The 11,580-nt window shown below is 36.5% G+C and overlaps 1 protein-coding gene across 4 annotated transcripts in view; it reads left to right on the top strand.

Annotated features, from left to right (window-relative positions):
• Positions 1-11,580, top strand: part of NELL2 (neural EGFL like 2) — a 365,981-nt gene that overhangs the window by 245,900 nt on the left and 108,501 nt on the right. The gene's annotated exons all lie outside the window — the stretch shown is intronic.

The following is an 11,580-nucleotide window of genomic DNA, read 5'->3' as shown; positions in this document are numbered from 1 at the left end:
AATGGCCATACCATGATCCCTTCTCCTCCAGTCTCCTCTTAGGATTTTGGGCATGCACGCACATGTGCCTGGCATAAATTTAAAGCCTCCAGGTCCAGAATTTGAACCATGGTTTACCATATGGAGTCCAGCACCTTAACCACTACACCACCAGCTAATCCCCAGAAGTCCTTTCTCTTAACCATTGAACATTCTAACTTTCAAATGTCATGAGAAAATCAAATGCAAGGCTTACGGGTTCTGTATGTCTCATCCAGATTAACACAGAGAGTTTCAAGTGTTGCTTTCTGAAAAGGGAGACATTCAGTCTAAGAAAGAGATGAGTAAGAGAGTGAAGAAGGGCTTTATGGACAGAGAACAGAACTCATGAAAGCAGGGGAACATGCGTGAAATACACAGACTTGGCTGGTGTGGTCCTTGGCTCCCAGTAGAATCTCAGTAAACAATTATTAGTAAAATGGTGCAGCAGGTGCATCCGTGGTGCAGTTTGGTGAGAGCGAAGGGACGTGATGAGTCTTAGTAAGTAGGCAGTGCTTTGATGGTGGATAATAAGCATGGAGTGTCACTAAAAACAAAATTAAGAGAGAGAAAGAGAGAATAGGGGGAGGGTGGCCAGCAGGCAAAAAGAGAAATCAGGTTTTATGAAGTTATTTTGATAATGGTCTGGATATGGACAAAACTAGAGCCAGTGTTGTCATCATGAAGCTATTGTAATAATTCAAATAAGATATTACTGTCTAAATTGTGGCAGCTGCAGAGCAGTGGTAATGGAAATGGGGTGATGGAAGTGAGAACTGCCAAAGAAGTAGAATCCAGGTGATTTGGTCTCAGACTGTGGTGATAAGAGGAAGGGAGAGAAAAGTCTGTGGTTACTCCCAGATTCCTGGGTTGGGAGGAAGGAAGACTTAAAGACAGATTTGGGTGCAGAATTGTCTGTGGGTAGGGATCTGAGGCTGTCCTCTCCTGATGACCTGGTTGTCTTTCTGTGAATTTGTAGGTGGGGTTTGTGTGATAAAGGCGAGGGGATGGAGGTGGGGCAAACATTGAGGAGAGTGCAAGAGATGTTCTGTCCACTCCAGAACACACTGAATATTCTGCATCGTCAGGTCTCTGGGTGTTCTGCATGTCAGGCTGAGACATACTTTATAGTTACAGAGGCACTCTAACAAATATTATTTGGAGACAAATTTTATGTCAGTCTTTGTATTGGATTTTGGGGGCAATTGATGAATTTGTCCCAGGGGTTTTGTCTCACAGGCAGGTTTTTGGTGGAAAATGTTTACTTAACTATCACTATCAGTAACAGAAATTCTGTTTCCCAGTATGGTCCTGCTTTTATTTTTTTGATTTCTTAGTTCTATTTTCTTTTTTTGACCTAAAAACCAAACCAAACCAAACCAAGAACAACAAAATCTCTAAAAGTAAGAAATTCTCTGGTTTCTATTTCTTCATCGTCTTCCAAATCTCCCAGATACAGAACCTGAGTTATCTAAGCCTGTATTCTTCTGGGCCCAAATATTCATTTGCTTTGGGACTCAAAAGTTCTATGTCTAGAACTACCCCCTTTTCTCCAATACGTTGTCTACTCTACATTAGACCTTCTATTCAACACATTCTAATTCCAGAAGACTGTAAGAGCTGTTGTATAAAATGAACAAGAATGATTTCTGCCGTGAAGGACTTATATCTCGTGATTTGGTGCTAACTTGCCAGTGTTCCTCCTAAGTCCTACAGTACTTCATTATACTGATATACGCATTCAGTATATATAGGCCCCACAGCTAATAAGCTCTCAGTTTCGGTTTGTCATCTTTGTCGCTGCAATTGCTTCTCCTCGTCTTCCTCCTCCTTCTTCCTTTTCTCTTCCTCTTGCTCTTCCCTATCCTCTTCCTCCTCTTCTCTTCAGTGTTGCACAGACTACTATCTCAAATCTTGGTAATACTCTGACTCAAATTGAGAAAATAAAAGAAAAAGAGAAGGATTAATAAAAGAGAGAGAGAGAGAGGCTGGCACATGGCCTGGTGGTTAAGGTAGCTAGATCCCACATGGCTAACTGCTTAGCTTATATCCTGGACTTGAGAAACAGCAGATACATGTGCAAGCATGTCCAAAATCCCAAAAGGAGGGAAGAAGGGAGGTGACGGGATTGAGGCATGACATTCCCTATGGTGGGTGTTTTCTCCCTCTCTGCCTCTTGTAAACACATATGCCCTCTGGCAAATTTTAAGAAAAGTTTAGAAATAAATATTAAAAAAAAAGAGAGAGGGAAAGAATACTAGATTTCTAATATGAGAAACTAATTTTTGTTAAGGGAAGTTAGTCTCTTCTCATCTACACATTGCTGTTAATTTTCCTAAAAGTCAACTCTAATTTTGTCGTGCTGCTTTTCTTCGATAGCTGGAAATGACTATTTATTGCCTCCTCGATAAAATCACACTGTGTAAGGATCCTAACACTTATTCCTTACCGTTACCTTTAAGTCATCGCCATCTGTCAGCTCAAGCACTTGATGGCCTTATCATAACTCGTGCTTTTATCTTTCCCTCTGCTATCTCCATTTGCACTGTTCTTTCCCACCTTTATCTTTTTCTGTTAAAATCCTCCCAAGTTTAAGGCCCACCTGTTTGGTCCTTTTCTTAAATAACACTTTCCCAGACCCTTCAGTCTTTGAGCTCTTTAAGTTTCTTGAGACCTTTGCTTATAGATCATAGTTTTTTAAAGCAATGAAGGAGATTCCTGGCCTTGTCACTACCTACTTATATGACATTAGTCAAGGTACATAATTCTTCTAATAAATCTCTTTATTCCTATTTGTAGTAGTGGAAGAACAGTACCTATCTAAAAGGCTTTGGTGGAAAATAAAGTGACTAATGCATATAAAACACAGCTCAGTGTTTTACAGCATGTAGTTAGCACTTATGAATTAACTACTGTCATTACTGTTACTGTTATTTTCTCTCTCAAAGCAATAAAACACTTCCACAATATATCATAGTTATCTATTCCCATCACCAGTTTTCTAGTAGTTCAAATGTTCCTTGAGGTCATGAATCTCAAGTCATGAATGTTTGCATTCTTTGGAAGACTAAAGCCACAAAACTTCAGAATCATGTTGAATGAAAAAAAAATGGAAATTATCTGGCTGATGGTTACAAGACTCTTATTTTCCTACAATGTATTCAGACAAAGCTTATTTCATGAAACACAAAATCAAACAAAACAAGTTTTTGCCAGTAAATCAGAATTTGGATTACTTTGTGAAATTACTGTAAGAGTAGGGAGGAAATTTAAGTGTGCTTTGGTTGTTAAGATTCTTATCAAATAAGGATTAGGAAGCAGGCTGAGCGTAAGCGTGAAAAGACTAAAAGAAAATAAACCAAGCATGTGAGAGAAAGGAAATCTGAACAAATGCCTAGTTGCCAAGCAAACTGAAGAATAACAAGAAGTCAGTGTTGAATTGGTGTGGTCAGTGAACAGGAAACTTAAATAGTGAACAAAAAATGCTTGAGTGTTAAAAATGAGATTCAGAGGGTTTGCCGTTGATGTGGTTTGAACAAGTTTAAAGTATGAATTCTTTCAGTTACTTTAATAGCATGAAAAATAGATTTCTCTCAAAATGACATTGTGGTAAATACATTTTTGCCTATAATACGAAGTGGTTAAACAAGGTAGTGATAAGAAACAAATGAATAGCTTTTGGTCAGTGTGGTAGCAGATATTTTTCCTTGATGTAGCCATTGAAAGTAGTGGTATTTTATTTTATTTTATTTTAATTGTTTTATTTTTATTCCTAGAGGGCATACATGCTCATCAGAGATAGAAAGAAAGTATTCCTCAACGGGGAATGGCCATGCCTCACTTCTTTTTACTTTATTTTTCCATCTTGTCAGGATTTGGGGCACACATACCAAAATACTCAATGTGCTTTTCTAGTTGTTGGGGCTAGGATTTGAACCATGAGAGGCCATGTGGGATTCAGTTTTCTATGTACAGCACTTAACCATTGTGCTGCAAAATCAGCTTGAAAGTAGTGACATTTTTGGAAACCAGAAAAATGTCCAAAATGTATTTGAGTTCAGGAAATCATATGAATAGGACACACTCTATGAGACACTTAGGTTCTCTCCACAGAATTAGGATAGAATGAAATGGAAAAGAAAGGACATCTTCTAGCTGATGAAGGCAAAGAAAGTGTTCCCACTGATGCAGTATGGAGGTACTTAGCATTTACTGAATGTTGTTTACCATGGTCTTTACTTTCATCATATAAAATTATTCTTCGTAATAACTCTCTACTATAGGTCTAAATTCTTTCATCAAAACTTAAAAAACAATGGTCAGTTTTCTCAGGGCCACAGAAAGAGGATAAACTGGCATATAAAATTAAGCCTACCAGGGCTGGCAGGGGGCGTGGTGGCTAAAGGCACTGGACTCCCACATGGCTAACCATGGTTTGCATCCTGGACCTGGCAGCTTGCTTCCCCTCTCTCTCTCGCTCTCTCTTCTCTCTTTCTATGTCCCTCTCTGGTCAAATTAAAAGTAAGTAAATAAATAAATATAAAGTTAAAAAAATTCTCACTTTTCTTTAAAAAAATAGATAAATAAAAATAAAATAAAATCAAGCCTACTAGGAAAACAGAATGTGCACTGTAGCACACAGTCTCCCTGCTCTTGCTTATTAAAATATATAATGTTCTTTTTTCTCCTTTATAATTCATATTTAGTTATGATCCTAACATGACACAATTGATCAAGGACATTTTAAATCATCTAACGAATTATAACCGTGTTCCTTTAGAATCAGTACTCATTAGGATATGTTTTTTAACTTTATTTATTTCTCCTGAGAGACAGAGAGAGAGAGATGAAGACAAAAACGGGCACCCCAAATAGTGTCTCCATGCCATGGTCCACCCAAGCTCCAGCAGGGAGGCTGAATGGTGGACACATAACAAGCATACCTGACATCTACAGGGCTGTGAACTGGGGCCTTCCCATGTGGGGTCAATTGTGTTATTTCTGCATGATAATATGGCCCCTATTTTATAAATGAATAATAATTACACCTGTCTGTGGAATCTAGTGTATTTTTGAGGGTAATTAGCATATTCATTATCTGAAACATTTGTCATTATTTTGTGTTAAGAACATTAAATGTCCTCTCTTTAATTAATATTAAGCATACAATAAGTTATTATTAACTCATGGGTGAGTCTGGGAGACATGATGTTAAGTGAAATAAACCAAGCAAAGAAAGAGAAATACCACATACCCTCCCTCATATGTGGAAAAGTTGACCGCGGTCGACTACATGGGAGTCCAGAGACATAGCCATTACGCTAACTGCTGGTCCCCCAAGTATCTGTTTTTAATAGACCCTCAAACCATGCAGAAATTGTTGAGTTGTAATATAGAACATTGATTAGTCTCAGTTGTACTCATTTTGAGAGCTGTTGTATAGTATCTTGAGAAGGTACTGAGAAGCTGTGGACAAATTCAGAAAGCTATTTAGTTTGATAGAATAGAGATGGTGTGCTTAATCTGAGGATTCATATTTTCTTTTTAGTGAAAAACAAGAGTTCTCAGTATGACAGATTCATGGGCTGTGTATTTAGACAAACAGTCTGATCTATAGAAATACAAGAAGAACATAACGAATAAGTCATATATTATTTTAGACAAGCCATATAGTTGGATGCTGTTATTATAAGATTTTTGTGGAAGACTTCGCATTTCTTGTGCGAACTTCCTTATTCCAAGACTTACTCAACCGTAAGGCTAAGAGAGATTTTTTTATCAAGTTCCTGATAATCAGATAATAGTTAAGGCCAGAGGTAGGCTGTCACTGTGTTTAGGGTCATATCCTGCCATAGTCAAAGAAGAATTTACTCATAAAATTTATATTCCAGAAAACACTTTGGTCCAGTTAAGTGAAACCATCTTTTTTTCATGTGTGTGAAACTTAACACCTGTGTGTCACTGTAGCTGATATCCCCTGACATTTCTAGATTTGAATAAAAGAGGAGAAAATGCAACAAAGACAACACTTTTCCTATGACAGGAGAAATCCAGCAGAGAAAAGAAAGTTTCTCTGAGGGTAGAGGGCCGACTGTGAAAGTAACCACAGTCGGCCATATGGGAGTTCAGTGACACAATCATTATGATTCTGCTGGTCCTGCTTCAAGTTAGGTGCATTCATGACAGAGTGTAAATTCTGTGTGCTGGTTACTTTGTTTTTCAGGGATTTTAACTTGACCATATTAGTATCTTTCTTTTTCAAAAACTTCTCCCAACCTATAAAAATATAAATTGCAGTATCAAGAGAAAGTGATATAGTCTTTTACCTTAAGAAGTTTTATAATTCTAATAAGGCTTCTACTAGACACAGTTTTAAAAAATAGTAGAAAATACAATAAAGAGATGATAATTTTTGATTGTGAAGTAATAGAAGACTCCATATTTAACATAAAGAGCTTACCCTGTGTAAACATTAAACACTTCTGAATAATTTGAAAAAATACTGGGATAAAAAAATAGATTAAGGAAAACACAAGTGTTGTATATAGGGAGCTGGATACTACATAGCCAACCATGATTTGAGTCCCAGCTGCAGCAGCTTGAAAATCATGCTGGGCAGGGACCAGGAATTGGCATAATGGCTATATCGCTGGGCTTCCACATAGCCAACCGCAATTCGAGTCCTGAACCCAGTGACTTAAATTCACGCCAGGTACATGTGCATACCTGCCCAAGATCCCTAGAGGAGAATGGAGGAGAAGGGATTGCAGTGTGGCCATCCCCCCTGGGGGGTGATTTCTCGCTTTCTGTTTCTCTGTCTGTATCTTTCTGGTGAGCGCACACGCCCTGTAGCAATAAACTCTTTAAAAAAAAATCATGCCAGGCACATATGCATATGTGCCTCAAATTCTGACATGATGAAGAAATGAAGGAAAAATAATTGAGAAGAACACCCCACTGGTTAGTGCTTTTTCTCTTTCAGAAGTGTATGCATCTGTGGTAATAAAAGCATATCCAGTAACTATGGAATAGCAATCAGTAATCCGGTTTTCTGAGTCAGATGGTATATTCACAACTCTGCCACATACTAGTTGTGTGTTCTTAGGCAAGTTACTTACTCTTTCCAAGCCAAGTTAAATTTCCTTCAAAATAATGGTAATGTTTTAAAATTAAAATGAGAATTTAATGAGAAAATATGTGCTACAAAGTATGTGATATGTAAGCACTAGATTGTACCTATGATTATTACAAATCATTCAGATTGATTTAAATTTTAAGAGCTCAAGATTCTAAAAACAAAAGAGGCAAAGTACATGAGTGTTTTGATTTGAAATATGCACTTCATGCCTATCCCTCAATGCATGTAAAAAATATTCATGTAGAATGCTCCATTCTCCATGAAGGCATTCTTGGAGTCCCACTTGACCCAACCAGAAATGACTTCTTTCTCTCTTCATCTCTTGCAACCCTCTGCAAATAGAAGTTACTTTTAATTTAGTATTTTAAAAATGAAGCCATGGACTAAAGACATTTGTGTTTTTTGTCTCATTTTTCCAACCAAACTATAACCTTTTTGAAGGTAGCTGTAATTTATAATAATATTTTGTTCTTTTCTTTTAAAAAAAAAAACTTTTATTTTTTAATTGCCAGAGAACATGCATGCTCACCAGAGACACAGAGAGACAGAGGGAAAGTTTTTGAGAAAGCACACTCCCCATCCCCCGGTGGAGTGTGGTCACTGGGCAACTCCTTCTCCTCCATTATTCCAAACTACTATGATTTGGGAAGCACATGCATATGTGCTCAGCATGTTCTCCAAGCCACTGGGGCCAGAACTTTAACTATGGTTGGACATGTGGTATTTGACTCCCTTATACAAGATTACAGGGCTAACCCTGACCCTTTTATCCTAAGGAGATCCTAATAAATAGCAGGCATTGAAGAAAAATGTATTAAATTGAATTTAAATGTAGATATATTTACATGATGACTTTTCTGTAATATTTTCTGTGATATTTGCTTTTTGCATCATGCTGGAGGTTTGTTTTTTTGTTGTTTTATTTTTTTAGAGGTTTTTTGATATAGGGTGCGTGCCCTTGCCAGAAAGATAGAGACAGAAAGAGAAACATAAAGTGAGAAATCACCCCCCAGGGGGATGGCCATGCTGCAATCCCTTCTCCTCCATTTTCCTCTAGGGATCTTGGGCACACATGCACAGTGCCCGCAACATAGCCATTATGCTAACTGCTGGTTCCTTTTTTTTTTTTTTGAATCATGCTGGAATTTTTTAATAGAACATGTGTTATGTTGTATTATTTATCTGTGTTGCAATCATAGTAAAGAAAGCTTGTGAATTTTAAAATGGCTATTTTGTCTCTAGATAGCCCATTCATTCTGGAAGGAGCTTAATGTGAATACTACATTTGAAGCTCAATTTAAGTACAATATATGTTATTATGACTGATGACACTATTGGATATGGAGTCTTAAAATGATTTTAGATACATTAATCTGCCCAAGCTAGGAGTTCATCAGTGAAAGTGAAGTATTACTGTTAATATAACATCTGCATTTAGATGAATACAGTTGTGTATATTATTGTTTTTGTCTGTAAAGGCATGTTACTATATTGTCCCTTCTCATTGATGTAAAATCAGTTTTACTTTGTATGTAAAGATGCAGAGCAAAGAAGTGGCAGAGAGGACAAAGCTTTACCAGCAATCCCTAGAAGATTATGGATTCTATACATAATGTACTGTAATGATTAACACCCAAATTCCTTCATTGAGTATTGCTGAGTCATGGTGATGTCTTTCTATATGTTTATTTCATTTTTCCATTTCATTTAAACTTCAAATTTATAGATATAAAGAAGGATTTCATTTTGATAAAAATCTCCATACGCTTATATTTTTTAGTGTAGAAAAGTTAGAAAGAGGAGCATTTGGTTTCCACCCCAGCTATTACTCAGATTACCATATCACATGGACAATGGGATCTGTACTGAGGATATGATAATTGCGTTGAGTCTTACGAACATCGGATCTAAATGTCTGCCTTCCGACAAAGTGAAATGAATTTTGGAATTGATTCACTACTACTTCCTGACATGCTCATCTCAAACACTAAAAGATTACACTAAATTGTATCCTCAAATTTCCCTCCTTATTTTATTAAATTTTACTTATATTATCTTGAAAATGTTGGAAGAATTATTAAAAGTGGTTAGGTAGACCTGTGGATTGATAGCAGAGTTCTCAGAAATCTGTGTCAGGGTCAGGGTAGGAAGTTCACATTTGACTCAAACTACTCTTCAGCAGTAATAATTAACTATTTTTGAGAAAATGCTACAGAAAATAATCTCACTGCTTCATTTACATTTGCTTTTGTGGAAAACTATCAAATTAAAGCTAATTCTTCTGTGAGATAACAGACATTTTGAAGACTTTTCCTAAGGTCACAGTTTACTTCAGCTGATTATAGCAGTAACTGACCTTATTTTAAGTGGTGAGAAAAAAAATAAAGTGACAGTATAAAGAAATTAATATTTTATGTTTTAAAAATATACCCTGCTACCTTAATGATTGAAATACTCAAAATTAAACAATAAAATTATTGTTAAAAAGATAGTTCAGATTTTCTTTTTCTTTTTTTTTAAAGAAGGTTTTGCCTTAGGGTGCATGCATTTAACTGGGGGGAAAAGAGAGAAAGTGAGAAATCACCCCCCAGGGGTATGTCCATGCAGCAATCCCTTCTCCTCCATTCTCTTCTCAGGATCTTGGGCACACATGCAAATGCAGTGATTTTCAAGTCACAAGTCCAAGACTTGAACTGCTACACCATGTGCTGACCCCCAGATTTTCAATAGGTCTCCATTTGGCATCAAATCTACAATGGAATAAATTGAGATTTCCCTCTATGGAGGCAGAGGAAGTAGTTTCTCTCTTGCTTCATTTATTTAATGATTTGTCTAAAAAAATATTCTTTAACTACTGAAATGAGATACAAAGAAAAATATGAAGCTCTTGTCTAAAAATCTGCATTTACAGGGTGGGGCTTACAAATTTAGGACCATGGAGAATTAGACAATTATGACAAGATACAATTACAGAGCCTTGTATATGGTATGAGGGAAAACGGATAGTAGCCCCTTAAACTGAAGGAGGGGAAGACTGGCATTTTCACACGACATGATATTTTAGTGTAATCTTGAAAAATGGTAAGCCTTTTCCGTGGAGAAGGACATGCCAGACAAAGGGAACAATACGTGTAAAGACATGGCTTCATTTTAAGCCTCGAAATTGTATTTACCCTTGAATTGCTTAAGACCACACTTACTCACTTTATACACCATGAGAATAAATGACAACAGAGGAAAAGAGGTCCCAGTTTGTGTAATTACTTAATGTTTGTTGAACATTATCATATGGGTGCTAAACTGAATCTCATTAAGCCCTTCCTTTACCCAGTGAGTATGGTCTAATTAAGAACAACCAAGGCAGGGATGAAAACAGCATCAAATCAATCAGCAGCTGTCTTTTAAGGGCCTATGGCTGTCCATATAGAGATTTATAGATTAACTGCAGCACTTTGAATTGCACTGGGAAGAAAATTGGCAGCAGGTGCACACTTTAGAGCATACATTTATTTTGCCTCAGGCAACAGAACTCAACAGTAGGTGGGCTGTTCATTCTGGTCTCTGAAATTTTGTGGTGGTCCAAGGATATTCTTAGCTAGGAGACTCGTGTAATACAGCGATTTTTGAAACTCCCATGGTAAGCATCAGTTTGTAGAAACATACAATATTCTGCAACTAGGTGATAAGGGTGGAATTCTGTCCATTTTGGATAATTCAGCCAGGAATTTGAAAAATAAGATCTTTACTCATGCAATTCCAAAACCATAGCAATTGAAATTTCTCTTTCTACTGACAGAGCATTAGGAATAATCTCTAGAAAGTTTATTACAGGGCGATAGTTAAAACTATCGTAAGTTTGTGCTTATATAGCATGACACATGAAATGTCATAGCACAATGTTCGTTTGACTTTTAAAATAAGAAAACAGAGGACATTTTATTTCATTAGTTGAAGTGAGTGATTTTATATTGTTCTAATCTCAGCCGTATATGCAAAGACAATTTTTTCAAAGTTAGATTACTATTATAATGTCCAGAGCAGAGTTCTAAAATGAAAAGCAAAGATTTCGTTTTACTTTCATGATTTACATATATGAACCTAATGAGATGATCGACGTGTTTTTAAAAAAGTATATATTGCATTTTTGGCATAAATAATACTTACATAAGAGCCTCAGTAAAAAGTACCACTGTAGGGATTTTAGATGACTAAACTAATTTGTGTGCATTTCCTCACAACTTTATTTCCTTCTCATCTTGATTCTGATGTTAGATCTATTTTCTTTCTCATATCCACTGTATTTATTTCTTATATTTACATTTTGCTGAACACTGAGCTGGAATTATGAAGTTGTCTAATGTTCTGTGAACTTAGACAAGCTACTTAAACTGTCTGCGCACCACTGGCTTATCTCTAAACTAGCA

The sequence above is a fragment of the Tupaia chinensis genome, unplaced genomic scaffold (genome assembly GCF_000334495.1).
Source record: "Tupaia chinensis unplaced genomic scaffold, TupChi_1.0 Scaffold145870_1, whole genome shotgun sequence".
Classification (NCBI taxonomy): Eukaryota; Metazoa; Chordata; class Mammalia; order Scandentia; family Tupaiidae; genus Tupaia; species Tupaia belangeri.
This window is presented reverse-complemented; position numbering and strand designations above follow the sequence as displayed.